Source organism: Copadichromis virginalis, linkage group LG4 (assembly GCF_057382275.1).
Source record: "Copadichromis virginalis isolate Kocher_CV1m ecotype Utaka linkage group LG4, C_Virginalis_male_GT1.1, whole genome shotgun sequence".
NCBI classification, from domain to species: Eukaryota; Metazoa; Chordata; class Actinopteri; order Cichliformes; family Cichlidae; genus Copadichromis; species Copadichromis virginalis.
Window position 1 is genome coordinate 36,942,318 of NC_140621.1, and position 16,377 is coordinate 36,958,694.

Below are 16,377 nucleotides of genomic sequence, written 5' to 3' on the forward strand. Positions count from 1 at the left end.
AAGGCGAACTCCCAACTCTTGAGCCACGATCGCCCCTGTAAACATGTAAACAATAACGTGGTGCACAGCGTGACGTGAAAAAAAGGCACATACCTTTGACGTTGCGTGACGAACTCTGTATTCCTCGTCCACACGTAAACGCAAAAAAGGAGTTTAAAAAAAACCTGTTTTCGGTGATTCGAAGCGCAGTTTACGTGTGGTTTACCCGTGTAGAATCAGAATCAGAATCAGAATGGGGTTTATTGCCAAATGTTGAGCAGGTTTACAACATTAGGAAATTGCTGCGGTGCTTCAGTGCAAACATAGTGTCATAAATAGCACTTAAATAGACATGGAAAAAAATAAAAGTAGGGATAAGAATTAAAAGTGCTACGTGGGAAGATATGTGCATGAGATATACATGAGATATATACATGAGAATAAGAATTAAGAGTGCTACGTTGAAAGATATATACATGAGTGCAGGTGGTGATCAGTGCCAAACATGGAATGATGCAGTGAACACAGCGTAGGGTCATGTGTTAGTGGTGGGAACAGTCATATGGTTATTGTTCATGTGTCCAACAGCAGAGGGGAAGAAACTGTTCTTATGGCGAGAGGTTCTGGTGCGAATGGACCGGAGCCTCCTGCCTGAGGGGAGCAGGTCAAACAGACTGTGTCCAGGGTGAGAAGGGTCAGCTGAGATCCGAGCTGCACGCCGCAATGTCCTGGAGGTGTACAGGTCCTGCAGAGATGGGAGTCTGCAGCCAATCACCTTCTCAGCAGAGCGCACAACACGCTGCAGTCTCTGTTTGTCCCTGATAGTGGCTCCAGCGTACCACACGGTGATGGAGGAGGTGAGGATGGACTCGATGATTGCAGTGTAGAACTGCATCATCGTCCGTGTTGGCAGGTTGAATTTCTTCAGCTGCCTCAGGAAGTACATCCTCTGCTGGGCTTTCTTGATGACGGAGGTGATGGTGGGCTCCCACTTCAGGTCCTGGGTGATGGTGGTACCCAGGAAGCGGAATGAGTCCACAGAGGTGATGGGGGTGTCAGTCAGGATGATGGAGGGGAGTGGGGCTGTGTGCTTCCTGAAGTCCACAATAATCTCCACTGTCTTCTGGGCATTCAGCACCAGGTTGTTGTGGCTGCACCAGGACACCAGACGTTCAACCTCCCTCCTGTAGGCAGACTCGTCCCCGTCCGAGATGAGTCCAATAACGGTGGTGTCATCTGCAAACTTGATTAGCTTGACAGACTGGTGGGTGGAGGTGCAGCAGTTGGTGTACAGGGAGAAGAGCAGAGGAGAAAGAACACAGCCCTGAGGGGAGCCGGTGCTGATGGTCCGGGAGTCCGAGACATTCTTTCCCAGCCTCACATGCTGCTTCCTGTCCGTCAGGAAGTCAGTGATCCACCGGCAGATGGGATCAGGCACATTCATCTGGGAAAGCTTGCCTCGGAGATGGTCTGGAAGGATGGTGTTGAAGGCAGAGCTGAAGTCCACAAACAGGATCCTGGCGTAGGTTCCTGGGGAGTCCAGATGCTGCAGGATGAAGTGTAGGGCCATGTTGATGGCGTCGTCTACAGACCTGTTGGCTCTATATGCAAACTGCAGGGGGTCCAGGAGGGGGGCCGTGAGGGTCCTGAGATGGGAGAGAACTAGGCGCTCAAAAGACTTCATGACCACAGATGTCAGAGCCACGGGTCTGTAGTAATTTAGTCCAGTGATCCTAGGTTTCTTGGGGACAGGGATTATGGTGGAGGACTTGAAGCAGGAAGGCACATGACATGCCTGCAGTGAGGAGTTGAAAATGCCAGAAAACACTGGGGCCAGCTCGTTTGCACAGTGTCTGAGGGTGGCAGGAGACACACCGTCTGGGCCGGGAGCTTTTCGAGCATTCAGACTCTTAAACTGCTTCCTCACATCTGCTTCATGAATATGAAGAGTTGTGGTGGGAGGAGGTGGTGTGAAATCCTCTTTTGTGTGGGGTGAGGAGGGGGGTGTTGTAGGTGAACGGTTTGAAGGTGGTGATGGCTCTATGGAGGGGGGAGAGGTGGGGGAATTAGTGTCCAAAGTGTCTCTATTGTTGGGGCCGTTGGAGGTGTGAAGGCTGCCTGATGGCTCGTCAAAACGGCAGAAGTCGTTTAGGTGTAGGTGTGGACGTAGCGTAAAAGAATTAGTAGTGTATTTTATTACTACCTGTAATTTATTGCAGTTTACTTGTATTTGCTTAATTGTTTACTAAATGTTTCAGGTGTTAAATAAACCGCAATGGAGTAACAAAATATGGGTGTGTGTGGTTGGAGGATGTGTTTGTGGTGGGGGGAGGGGGGGGGAGCAACATTTTTCTTGTAAAACTAAGGGGGGCCCAGCAAAAAACGTTTGGGAACCACTGCCTTAAAGTATGATACGATGGAATTATCAGTTATTTAAATAGCTAACATTAACTTGTTGGACGATTCATGCTTACCAGAGGTGACTAATGCTACTTTATTTGAGGTTGGATAAAGGTAAATTTACAGTTTACTAAAGTTAGTACTACTGTGAAACACACAGGTGAACTTGGCACCAGTTTCACTTGTAGAGTTTTTTTTCTGTAAATGAAACACTCTTTCTGGAACTAGTTCTCCTTATGCTAACATTTAGCATCAGCATTAGATAAAGTTTATTTGTCTACATTTTTCTGCTCATTGGCACTGCCTGGTGGTGAAACCTGTGTAACACACCGTGACATATTTATCAGGTTAAACATGTACAAGATATGAAAGACTGACAAGAAGACAAATTGTACTCTCTATGGAAATAACAGCATTAACCAAAGTTAAGTTCATGTAGCTAATCCTGACTGTAACTGAACTTGCCTGACATCTACTTAGGCAAGTTCAAGTGATGTGGTTACTGTCGTATCTGTGAGCAACTGAACTCTCCATGTGTGAAGAGGCCAAGCATGTAAAGGTGCAGAGGCTGACATAGGTTAAATTTGTACCCATCAGGCATGGAAGCTTTATCTTCCCAATCTCTGGTTGTAGTCCTTATTTCATATAAATGTCATTAATATGTAGGGTTAATCTTTAGATCAGATTTTCAATTGACCCTGGTGATGTTACTCCTCACACAGTTACTGAGGAGATCCTTTCACCCTTTACTTGATCAACAAAAAAGGTAGCAAAAAGCTGAAGTGAGTCATGCAACATTGTTTGTTACGAAACTACTGTTAATAGTTACTTACGAATCCTTGAGGCCAAGTCCATAACATGTAACTGTTTCAATTAGATTGATTGTCATTTTAACTGACTTTTTTATTTTTGTTTGAATTTTATAGAATTTTATTTTATTTTTTATTTGTATTCTTTCACTTATTGTTGCATGTGTGTTGTTGCTGCCTGTGTTTGAGTCATTTCTGTAACTGTGAGACATCTGCTGCTGCCTATCTTGGCCAGGTCTCCCTTGAAAATGAGGTTTTTAATCTCAATGGGATCTTCCTGGTTAAATAAAGGTTAATAAATAAATAAATAATAACTGACAACCCACTGGAGGAGAAAAAGACATTCTAGTACTTCTAAATGAATACAACAAAGAACCAAAAACTAACAGCACCTTGTCAAAGTCATTCAACGCAAGATCAAGACATGAAACATGATGAACAAAGCTGAAAGTGCTACTGTCACATCTGCTGAGGCAGACGGAGATGAGAGATTGTGGTCCCAAATGCAGATGGAGACAGAGACGGAGAAGGCTTTAACAGAACACTGCACAACTACAATACAAAAACCTGAACCGCGAAACCTGGAACCTGGGAAACATAAGGGAGGTAAGCAGATGAGCCAACAACAGGAAAGACAAAGGACTAACCACACAGAGGAGAGCCAGATGGAATGAATCTGTACATGTAAATGTCTTTGACATATTGATTATGAAGAGCTTTGGAAAACACATCTGACAGGGTTATGTGTTGGGAATGAGAATGCTCTGGACTCTGACAGCCTCTGCTTTAGGATGTCATGGGTTTTCCTGGGGACCTGAACACTTGAATAAATTGTTGCATTCTTATTTACAAAGCCTGGGGCATTTATTGCTAAAGAATGTCACAGTAGCAGACCATCCATCCATCCATTCACTTCCACTTATCCTTTTCAGGGTAACGGGGGGCGCTGGAGCCTATCCCAGCTGTCATAGGGCGAGAGGCGGGGCACACCCTGGACAGGTCGCCAGTCTGTTGCACACAGAGACAGACAACCATTCGCGCTCGCATTCACTCCCGCATTCACACCTATACCTGCAGACCTAACCTACCCAACCCGGGCAGCAGCATAACTTATGTATGGAGTACAGGCCTGTGAGGCTAGAAGCTGCTAGCACACGTGATTAAACTATTGCACCTGTCGGTTCTCAAGAAAAGCTCGTTTTAGCAACCGGATATGTGATCATCAATTTAAACGAAATGTTTCCTGGTCAGAAGCTGCCACTTCATCTTATAGCAAACATAGCATCCTGATCTGACTCTAATAGTGCTAATGTGACCAGCTCAATGCCATTTCCTGTGGCAGACTCTTAACCTTTTGGTGTGACCCTCCTCTGTTAGTGCTCAGCTTTGCTGCAGCCACACAGGGCTATATTGGAAAGCAGCAGTTGTTGGTCCCAGCAGTTGTTAATATCTGATCCCTGATCAGCTTCTTCACTACAGTCAGCTGGCCTATAAATAATGTCTGCTGGCTTACCTTAAACTCTAAACCCAGTCAGTGCTTCGTCTTATAAAACCCAACCCTCTTTACAACTATTAACGTCTGAGTCGCATTTAGGGTGGATAATGTAGCATAGTAATGCTAACCTCCATAATCACAAGGTGCTGCTGCAGTGTGCTGCATACACGAGATCAACGTCATCATCTGCCAGAAAGATGTTAAAGAAGGAGCACTCTGGTTTCTCCGACTTACACATTGGGCAGTAAATAAGAAGGCCAAAAAAAAAAAAAAAAAAAAAATCTGACTCCACTGTCTCTGCGTCAGCCACTTCAGATACTCCTGCTTGTTTAAACTGTGAGCTATTATCATCTTACGCTATCATTCCCTGAAGCATGTTTCTTGACACGTCATAAAACCATGGCAACAAGACAAATTTATTTTGCCTTTTTATATTTCTAGCAGCAAAAGCATGAAGTGAAACAATCAGAGTTCATCCTCATAATTCGAGCTTACAGACACTCAGTTAGCAAACATGCCAAACCTGCAAGCACAGGCCACTCAACTGAACATTCCTGTGAGGCTTTCACACAAGTTTCAAGTAGAGAGACTGGTCACTATAGGGGAAATTCAAAAGTCCAAACCTGCCTGGAAAGATTAAATGATTCTGTGTTTTTGGTTTTTAAAGCGCCTTGAGGCGACTTATGTTGTGATTTGGCGCTATATAAATAAAATAAAATTGAATTGAATCTTTGCATAAAAGAAGAGCAGTTTGGTTAAAGTGAGTCTACTTTTGATTTACTTTGATATTTTTTTCATTTAAGCTAAAAAGTGTCTGATGATGTGCAGATATGATGACAGAGGGTATCAGGTTAACAGCAACGCAACAGGTGTAACACACACACACACACACACACACACACACACACACACACACACACACACACACACACACACAGTGTACTGAGAAGCAGGACAATAACGAGGATCGGTTGTTTCAAAGTGAAAACTAAAGCATGAAATCCTGCTCTTACATTTAAATCAGAATCCAAAGCACTTTGAATCTTTGGTGAAAATTGTAATTTTAGACATTTTTTGTAAATTTTAAAGTTTTCAGACTAACAGATGAAAACGTGTCTTTAATTATCACAAAAAACTGCTCCATAAACAAATGAAAAGGTCAACAACAAACCAATGTCTTGAGTCTATAAAATCTTAGGTTTCACTTCATGTCCAAAAACATAAAGTTCAGACTCACCTGCTTCTGCTGTTTCTTCCACAATAAATCCAGTAAACATCAGTCACAGCACCATGCTGCCTGTCCGTATGTCTCTCTCCGTCTCAGGTCTTCTGGCCTCGCTTTACTTTACGTCTCTGGCTGAAACTTGAGAGGTCAGGTAGTGTGTCAGCACACTCTCACACACTCTCTCTCTCACTCTGTCACACACACACACACACACACACACACACACACACACACGTTCAGCAGTTCCCATCAGAACTTTATGAAATCCTTTCTGACAACATAAAATTATCAACCCCTCATTTAAAATAATAAAAGAGACATTTAGTAAGATCAACAGATTAATTGGTCAAAAATATATTTGTTTTTAAAGATGCATGATATATGACATGCATTCCTATGTGAGACATGACAACTGAGGAGCTTGAATCTAAAATGTCTCTTGAAAGCAGAATCTCACCAAGGCTAAGCTAGATTCAACGTAAGTTTTTGTCACAACAGTCATAAAAAGCTTTTATGCAGCCATGAGAGGAATTGAAAGTCCTGCAGCATACTTTCCCTCCACAGGCAGGCTGGAGGATTTTCCCATCAGACCTTGGCTTGAGCAGAATATCTCAGGAGATCAGATCATCTGTACTGCACAAACATGTCTGCCCCCTCCCTGAGCCTGGTTCTGTCTCAGGTTCTTCCTGTTTTTCCTTCCCACTGTAATCTTACGGGGTCATGAGATTTGGGGGATTTTCTCTGTATTATCGTAATGTCTTTACCAGACAGTATAAGGCACCTTTAGGCAACACTTGTTGTATTATGGTGGTATATAAATAAAACTGAATTGAACTGAATGTTTTCCACTTAATAACACACTCCAACTTTAGTTTCCACTTGCAAGACTAAGCATTTGTCCCATCCAGTTAGAATATCAGGTACTTTAGTGGGAAACCAGTCATCCATATAGGATATATTCTTAAAACCAAACCTGTTAACTGACGGGAAAAGTGTTCTCTCGGAACAGTTGTAAGATCAGGAGGTTTTATGTTTGCGTGTCATTCTGTCTGTTAACACTATAACTCCAAACTTTTGAAACAAAGCATTTAGAGGTGTAGATTGGGGTCATGTTGATAATCAATTCAAATTTGGCAAATAAATTGACGGTTGCATTGGCGCCTTCAGCCATACCACTGTCCAGCCATTCTCCATGGCATCCAAGTTTTTATTTTCTTATTTTTAGTTTTTCAAAATAAATTGTTTTATGTCAAATTAAAATTTTTTTTTTAAATTTCCAGTCATCTTTTTAACATATCATCTAACATGAAATGTATTTTTTTTTGTCATGTGAAGGCTGTGTGCAGGCAGAAGTGGTGGTAAGGAGGGCCCAATGTGCAGACTCTTGGAGGCAGAAAGTAAACTGAAACTCAGATTTATTGCTAGAAGGCAAACAGAGAACTGGCAAAACTGAGAATACAAAAACTAAACTGAAAACAACAATTTGGGGCAGGCCACACAGCATGAACGATGGAGATCATGACACAGACCAAAGAAAACACAGGGCTTAAATACACAGAGGGAGCAATCAGGGAATGAGAGTCAGGAGGGAAACACAGCTGGGACAAATCGGGGCTAACGATACAGGGGAAGCACATTGAACTTGAGACACGGACTTTCAAAGTGAAACAAGAACCACAGACTGAACTTACAGACACAGACAAGCAGGCAGCAACAGAGGGAACAGAGACGTGGGACCAGGGCAGACACAGACACTGACTGGACACAGAATAGAAGGAGTATGGAAACCAAAATTTAAGAACTACAAAAAAGTTCACCAAGAAGAACTGGGGAAAATAGAAATGCAAAACAGAAATGAAAACCTTCACAGTAATAAACTAAGATGAGCACACAAATAAAGGTACACAACTGAAAACGCTGGGTCAACAGCCCAGGTACCCTAACATCTTTATCCACTTCATGATTTATTTGTGGAAAACTATGATTTTTAGATTAACCATATATGATATAGCCATTTAAAACGTTGTTGCAGAGGAATGGCTTATTTCAAGAGTTTCAGTCAGGTTTCAGAGCTCATCACAGCACAGAAACAACTTTAGTGAAGGTTACAAATGATCTTCTTATGGCCTCTGACAGTGGACTCATCTCTGTGCTTGTCCTGCTAGACCTCAGTGCAGCGTTCGATACTGTCGACCATAATGTCCTATTAGAGCGATTAGAGCATGCTGTAGGTATTACAGGTACTGTGCTGCAGTGGTTTGTATCATATGTATCCAATAGACTCCAGTTTGTTCATGTAAATGGAGAGTCCTCTTCACACACTGAGGTTAATTATGGAGTTCCACAGGGTTCAGTGCTAGGGCCAATTCTGTTTACATTATACATGCTTCCCCTAGGCAGCATCATTAGAAGGCATAGCATACATTTTCACTGCTATGCTGATGACACCCAGCTCTATCTATCCATGAAGCCAGATAACACACACCAATGAGTTAAAGGTGAGAGAAAAGAATCAGGCCACCAGCAAGCTGGTAGCCTGAGGTGCACGGGCCATCGATGGGGCCGGGTGGTGGTGTCCCTGCCCTGGTTCAAAAAATTGCCCTTATCTAGGGTTTTAGTGCACTTTTAGCATCAACTGGGCCGTTCGCGACGTTTTGGCATGTTTTTGCCTTCTTCAGGCCGACCCAGTGTGTCTTGTCTTTGTCTTTCTGTTTTCTGTTTGCCTCCCTTGGCCTTTTATACCTTTGTTAGCTCCTCCCACTTGTGTTTTTAGTTGAAAAATTGTTTCTTAGGTTTTGTAAAACATTCTTTTGCTTCTTACAGCTTTTCACTTCTTTTTCTCTGTTTGTTCTCTTTCATATCATTACGTTGTTCTCTTTGTTTTTTCTTAATTTTTCTCTATTTGTTTTTCTGCTTTCTTGTACGTGACTTCTTGTCTTTTTCTATTTGTCTTTCTTTATTCATCTCTTTGTTTCTCTTTATCTTTTTATGGCACCCCCTGTCTTTTTTGACATCCCGTCCTTCGTTCACTGTATTTGTGTTTATGGCACCCCCTTCCTTTAGGGTTAGGGGAAATCAAAGTTGGGAGCACGGTCCCCGCAGGTGCTGCGTTCACGGACCTCGGGAAGACAGACCGTTCAAATGTCATATTGAAAAAAACTTTTACCTATGAATACAGGTGTGAAACATGGCTGCAATAAGTCTTTAAAACACAGAGGGTAGATTGCATTCAGGCATAATAGTGTTGTACAGATCAACATTGTGGAGAGATTTTCTCACACAACAAAGTCCAGATCATGAGGCGTTTGCATACAAGCAGTCCATCCAGTACAGTGAAATGTCACAAGTAATATATACAGTGTACAAGGGTTAGGGGAAATCAAAGTTGGGAGCACGGTCCCCGAAGGGGGCCGCGCTCCAATGCACAGACCATACCTGCTCCCATCTCAGGCGTCCAGGACCCCCCCAGTGGAGTTCCAAATGGAATGTAATAGATGCAGTTAGAGAGGTGGGGGGAGGAGGGGTGTGGAGGTTAGGTTTAGGGTCCACTCAAGGGGTGGGGGATGACCAACTCTCGTGTCCAATCAGAGTGGCAGGTGGTTAGGTTTAGGGCAGGAGGTCAAATTATTATAGGGGTCACTGAGGTTAGGGTCAGGGTTAGGGGTTAGGGTTAGGGGTTAGGGGTTAGGGGGTGGGGGGAAAGAATAGGCCCGGCTATGCCGGAACCTAGGTGCACGGTCCATCCATGGGACTGGTATTGGTGCCCCCTGATCAAAAAATTACCCTAAGCGGGTGTAGTGCACTGTGGTGGGCCATTCGCGACGTTTCGGCTTCTCTTGAGCCTTCCTCAGGCTGGCCCACCCGCTTTTGTGTTCTGTTTTGCCACTCTTGGCCTTTTATACTTTTCTTTTTCCTTACTGTTTTTCTTAACTTTTTCTGTTTCTTAGTTTTTTCTTTACTCTCAGTTTTTTCTGCTTTAGCTCTCCCTTTTTCAAACTTTTTCTGTTCTTTGTTCTTTCTGTTTTTCTTTATCTTTCTCTTTGTATTTCTGTTTGTGCTTTATTCTTTCTTTTGTTCTTTATTCTTTCTGTTTTTCTTTATCTTTCTCTTTGTATTTCTGTTTGTGCTTTATTCTTTCTTTTGTTCTTTATTCTTTCTGTTTTTCTTTATCTTTCTCTTTGTATTTCTGTTGTTCTTTAGTTTTTCTCTTGTTCTTTATTCTTTTTCATGCTCTTTATTCTTTCTCTTTATTTTTCTGATGTTCTTTTCTTTATTCTTACTTCTTTAAATGGCACCCCCTTCCTTTTAGACATCCCGTCCTGTGTTCTGTATTTTTCTGTTGTGGCACCCCCTTCCTGTAAATCCTTTCCTTGTGTACTGTTTTTTTCCTCTGACTTTCTTGTCTTTTGTTCTCTTTATTTAGGCTTTTAAGTGTCCCTTAGGGTTAGGGCTAGAAGGGGAGGGGGGAGGGGGGCAATGGGGTTAGGGTAAGGACAGGGTAGTGGGTGGGGGGCTCCCCACAATGAGGGAGAGAGGCAATGGGCAGGGGCACCACCAATCCCAGGAGGCACAGGCTGGTTAGGGTGTGGGGAAAGAATAGGCCCGGCTATGCCGGAACCTAGGTGCACGGTCCATCCATGGGACTGGTATTGGTGCCCCCTGATCAAAAAATTACCCTAAGCGGGTGTAGTGCACTGTGGTGGGCCATTCGCGACGTTTCGGCTTCTCTTGAGCCTTCCTCAGGCTGGCCCACCCGCTTTTGTGTTCTGTTTTGCCACTCTTGGCCTTTTATACTTTTCTTTTTCCTTACTGTTTTTCTTAACTTTTTCTGTTTCTTAGTTTTTTCTTTACTCTCAGTTTTTTCTGCTTTAGCTCTCCCTTTTTCAAACTTTTTCTGTTCTTTGTTCTTTCTGTTTTTCTTTATCTTTCTCTTTGTATTTCTGTTTGTGCTTTATTCTTTCTTTTGTTCTTTATTCTTTCTGTTTTTCTTTATCTTTCTCTTTGTATTTCTGTTTGTGCTTTATTCTTTCTTTTGTTCTTTATTCTTTCTGTTTTTCTTTATCTTTCTCTTTGTATTTCTGTTGTTCTTTAGTTTTTCTCTTGTTCTTTATTCTTTTTCATGCTCTTTATTCTTTCTCTTTATTTTTCTGATGTTCTTTTCTTTATTCTTACTTCTTTAAATGGCACCCCCTTCCTTTTAGACATCCCGTCCTGTGTTCTGTATTTTTCTGTTGTGGCACCCCCTTCCTGTAAATCCTTTCCTTGTGTACTGTTTTTTTCCTCTGACTTTCTTGTCTTTTGTTCTCTTTATTTAGGCTTTTAAGTGTCCCTTAGGGTTAGGGCTAGAAGGGGAGGGGGGAGGGGGGCAATGGGGTTAGGGTAAGGACAGGGTAGTGGGTGGGGGGCTCCCCACAATGAGGGAGAGAGGCAATGGGCAGGGGCACCACCAATCCCAGGAGGCACAGGCTGGTTAGGGTGTGGGGAAAGAATAGGCCCGGCTATGCCGGAACCTAGGTGCACGGTCCATCCATGGGACTGGTATTGGTGCCCCCTGATCAAAAAATTACCCTAAGCGGGTGTAGTGCACTGTGGTGGGCCATTCGCGACGTTTCGGCTTCTCTTGAGCCTTCCTCAGGCTGGCCCACCCGCTTTTGTGTTCTGTTTTGCCACTCTTGGCCTTTTATACTTTTCTTTTTCCTTACTGTTTTTCTTAACTTTTTCTGTTTCTTAGTTTTTTCTTTACTCTCAGTTTTTTCTGCTTTAGCTCTCCCTTTTTCAAACTTTTTCTGTTCTTTGTTCTTTCTGTTTTTCTTTATCTTTCTCTTTGTATTTCTGTTTGTGCTTTATTCTTTCTTTTGTTCTTTATTCTTTCTGTTTTTCTTTATCTTTCTCTTTGTATTTCTGTTTGTGCTTTATTCTTTCTTTTGTTCTTTATTCTTTCTGTTTTTCTTTATCTTTCTCTTTGTATTTCTGTTGTTCTTTAGTTTTTCTCTTGTTCTTTATTCTTTTTCATGCTCTTTATTCTTTCTCTTTATTTTTCTGATGTTCTTTTCTTTATTCTTACTTCTTTAAATGGCACCCCCTTCCTTTTAGACATCCCGTCCTGTGTTCTGTATTTTTCTGTTGTGGCACCCCCTTCCTGTAAATCCTTTCCTTGTGTACTGTTTTTTTCCTCTGACTTTCTTGTCTTTTGTTCTCTTTATTTAGGCTTTTAAGTGTCCCTTAGGGTTAGGGCTAGAAGGGGAGGGGGGAGGGGGGCAATGGGGTTAGGGTAAGGACAGGGTAGTGGGTGGGGGGCTCCCCACAATGAGGGAGAGAGGCAATGGGCAGGGGCACCACCAATCCCAGGAGGCACAGGCTGGTTAGGGTGTGGGGAAAGAATAGGCCCGGCTATGCCGGAACCTAGGTGCACGGTCCATCCATGGGACTGGTATTGGTGCCCCCTGATCAAAAAATTACCCTAAGCGGGTGTAGTGCACTGTGGTGGGCCATTCGCGACGTTTCGGCTTCTCTTGAGCCTTCCTCAGGCTGGCCCACCCGCTTTTGTGTTCTGTTTTGCCACTCTTGGCCTTTTATACTTTTCTTTTTCCTTACTGTTTTTCTTAACTTTTTCTGTTTCTTAGTTTTTTCTTTACTCTCAGTTTTTTCTGCTTTAGCTCTCCCTTTTTCAAACTTTTTCTGTTCTTTGTTCTTTCTGTTTTTCTTTATCTTTCTCTTTGTATTTCTGTTTGTGCTTTATTCTTTCTTTTGTTCTTTATTCTTTCTGTTTTTCTTTATCTTTCTCTTTGTATTTCTGTTTGTGCTTTATTCTTTCTTTTGTTCTTTATTCTTTCTGTTTTTCTTTATCTTTCTCTTTGTATTTCTGTTGTTCTTTAGTTTTTCTCTTGTTCTTTATTCTTTTTCATGCTCTTTATTCTTTCTCTTTATTTTTCTGATGTTCTTTTCTTTATTCTTACTTCTTTAAATGGCACCCCCTTCCTTTTAGACATCCCGTCCTGTGTTCTGTATTTTTCTGTTGTGGCACCCCCTTCCTGTAAATCCTTTCCTTGTGTACTGTTTTTTTCCTCTGACTTTCTTGTCTTTTGTTCTCTTTATTTAGGCTTTTAAGTGTCCCTTAGGGTTAGGGCTAGAAGGGGAGGGGGGAGGGGGGCAATGGGGTTAGGGTAAGGACAGGGTAGTGGGTGGGGGGCTCCCCACAATGAGGGAGAGAGGCAATGGGCAGGGGCACCACCAATCCCAGGAGGCACAGGCTGGTTAGGGTGTGGGGAAAGAATAGGCCCGGCTATGCCGGAACCTAGGTGCACGGTCCATCCATGGGACTGGTATTGGTGCCCCCTGATCAAAAAATTACCCTAAGCGGGTGTAGTGCACTGTGGTGGGCCATTCGCGACGTTTCGGCTTCTCTTGAGCCTTCCTCAGGCTGGCCCACCCGCTTTTGTGTTCTGTTTTGCCACTCTTGGCCTTTTATACTTTTCTTTTTCCTTACTGTTTTTCTTAACTTTTTCTGTTTCTTAGTTTTTTCTTTACTCTCAGTTTTTTCTGCTTTAGCTCTCCCTTTTTCAAACTTTTTCTGTTCTTTGTTCTTTCTGTTTTTCTTTATCTTTCTCTTTGTATTTCTGTTTGTGCTTTATTCTTTCTTTTGTTCTTTATTCTTTCTGTTTTTCTTTATCTTTCTCTTTGTATTTCTGTTTGTGCTTTATTCTTTCTTTTGTTCTTTATTCTTTCTGTTTTTCTTTATCTTTCTCTTTGTATTTCTGTTGTTCTTTAGTTTTTCTCTTGTTCTTTATTCTTTTTCATGCTCTTTATTCTTTCTCTTTATTTTTCTGATGTTCTTTTCTTTATTCTTACTTCTTTAAATGGCACCCCCTTCCTTTTAGACATCCCGTCCTGTGTTCTGTATTTTTCTGTTGTGGCACCCCCTTCCTGTAAATCCTTTCCTTGTGTACTGTTTTTTTCCTCTGACTTTCTTGTCTTTTGTTCTCTTTATTTAGGCTTTTAAGTGTCCCTTAGGGTTAGGGCTAGAAGGGGAGGGGGGAGGGGGGCAATGGGGTTAGGGTAAGGACAGGGTAGTGGGTGGGGGGCTCCCCACAATGAGGGAGAGAGGCAATGGGCAGGGGCACCACCAATCCCAGGAGGCACAGGCTGGTTAGGGTGTGGGGAAAGAATAGGCCCGGCTATGCCGGAACCTAGGTGCACGGTCCATCCATGGGACTGGTATTGGTGCCCCCTGATCAAAAAATTACCCTAAGCGGGTGTAGTGCACTGTGGTGGGCCATTCGCGACGTTTCGGCTTCTCTTGAGCCTTCCTCAGGCTGGCCCACCCGCTTTTGTGTTCTGTTTTGCCACTCTTGGCCTTTTATACTTTTCTTTTTCCTTACTGTTTTTCTTAACTTTTTCTGTTTCTTAGTTTTTTCTTTACTCTCAGTTTTTTCTGCTTTAGCTCTCCCTTTTTCAAACTTTTTCTGTTCTTTGTTCTTTCTGTTTTTCTTTATCTTTCTCTTTGTATTTCTGTTTGTGCTTTATTCTTTCTTTTGTTCTTTATTCTTTCTGTTTTTCTTTATCTTTCTCTTTGTATTTCTGTTTGTGCTTTATTCTTTCTTTTGTTCTTTATTCTTTCTGTTTTTCTTTATCTTTCTCTTTGTATTTCTGTTGTTCTTTAGTTTTTCTCTTGTTCTTTATTCTTTTTCATGCTCTTTATTCTTTCTCTTTATTTTTCTGATGTTCTTTTCTTTATTCTTACTTCTTTAAATGGCACCCCCTTCCTTTTAGACATCCCGTCCTGTGTTCTGTATTTTTCTGTTGTGGCACCCCCTTCCTGTAAATCCTTTCCTTGTGTACTGTTTTTTTCCTCTGACTTTCTTGTCTTTTGTTCTCTTTATTTAGGCTTTTAAGTGTCCCTTAGGGTTAGGGCTAGAAGGGGAGGGGGGAGGGGGGCAATGGGGTTAGGGTAAGGACAGGGTAGTGGGTGGGGGGCTCCCCACAATGAGGGAGAGAGGCAATGGGCAGGGGCACCACCAATCCCAGGAGGCACAGGCTGGTTAGGGTGTGGGGAAAGAATAGGCCCGGCTATGCCGGAACCTAGGTGCACGGTCCATCCATGGGACTGGTATTGGTGCCCCCTGATCAAAAAATTACCCTAAGCGGGTGTAGTGCACTGTGGTGGGCCATTCGCGACGTTTCGGCTTCTCTTGAGCCTTCCTCAGGCTGGCCCACCCGCTTTTGTGTTCTGTTTTGCCACTCTTGGCCTTTTATACTTTTCTTTTTCCTTACTGTTTTTCTTAACTTTTTCTGTTTCTTAGTTTTTTCTTTACTCTCAGTTTTTTCTGCTTTAGCTCTCCCTTTTTCAAACTTTTTCTGTTCTTTGTTCTTTCTGTTTTTCTTTATCTTTCTCTTTGTATTTCTGTTTGTGCTTTATTCTTTCTTTTGTTCTTTATTCTTTCTGTTTTTCTTTATCTTTCTCTTTGTATTTCTGTTTGTGCTTTATTCTTTCTTTTGTTCTTTATTCTTTCTGTTTTTCTTTATCTTTCTCTTTGTATTTCTGTTGTTCTTTAGTTTTTCTCTTGTTCTTTATTCTTTTTCATGCTCTTTATTCTTTCTCTTTATTTTTCTGATGTTCTTTTCTTTATTCTTACTTCTTTAAATGGCACCCCCTTCCTTTTAGACATCCCGTCCTGTGTTCTGTATTTTTCTGTTGTGGCACCCCCTTCCTGTAAATCCTTTCCTTGTGTACTGTTTTTTTCCTCTGACTTTCTTGTCTTTTGTTCTCTTTATTTAGGCTTTTAAGTGTCCCTTAGGGTTAGGGCTAGAAGGGGAGGGGGGAGGGGGGCAATGGGGTTAGGGTAAGGACAGGGTAGTGGGTGGGGGGCTCCCCACAATGAGGGAGAGAGGCAATGGGCAGGGGCACCACCAATCCCAGGAGGCACAGGCTGGTTAGGGTGTGGGGAAAGAATAGGCCCGGCTATGCCGGAACCTAGGTGCACGGTCCATCCATGGGACTGGTATTGGTGCCCCCTGATCAAAAAATTACCCTAAGCGGGTGTAGTGCACTGTGGTGGGCCATTCGCGACGTTTCGGCTTCTCTTGAGCCTTCCTCAGGCTGGCCCACCCGCTTTTGTGTTCTGTTTTGCCACTCTTGGCCTTTTATACTTTTCTTTTTCCTTACTGTTTTTCTTAACTTTTTCTGTTTCTTAGTTTTTTCTTTACTCTCAGTTTTTTCTGCTTTAGCTCTCCCTTTTTCAAACTTTTTCTGTTCTTTGTTCTTTCTGTTTTTCTTTATCTTTCTCTTTGTATTTCTGTTTGTGCTTTATTCTTTCTTTTGTTCTTTATTCTTTCTGTTTTTCTTTAGGGTTAGGGTAGGGTTAGGGGGTTAGGGTTAGGGTTAGGGTTAGGGTTAGGGGGGGGGGTTAGGGGGGGTTAGGGGGTTAGGGTTAGGGTTAGGGTTAGGGGGTAGGGTTAGGGTTAGGGGTTAG

At 42.5% G+C, this 16,377-nt stretch overlaps 1 protein-coding gene across 1 annotated transcript in view; it reads right to left on the minus strand.

The window, feature by feature from the left end:
• The window catches only part of scn4ab (sodium channel, voltage-gated, type IV, alpha, b), a 42,283-nt gene extending 36,265 nt beyond the window's left edge, over positions 1-6,018 (minus strand). The window contains exon 1 of the mRNA XM_085455300.1: positions 5,921-6,018. The gene's annotated coding sequence lies outside the window, so the exon portion shown is untranslated. The remainder of the gene's footprint in view (positions 1-5,920) is intronic.
• Positions 6,019-16,377: the final 10,359 nt, after the last annotated feature.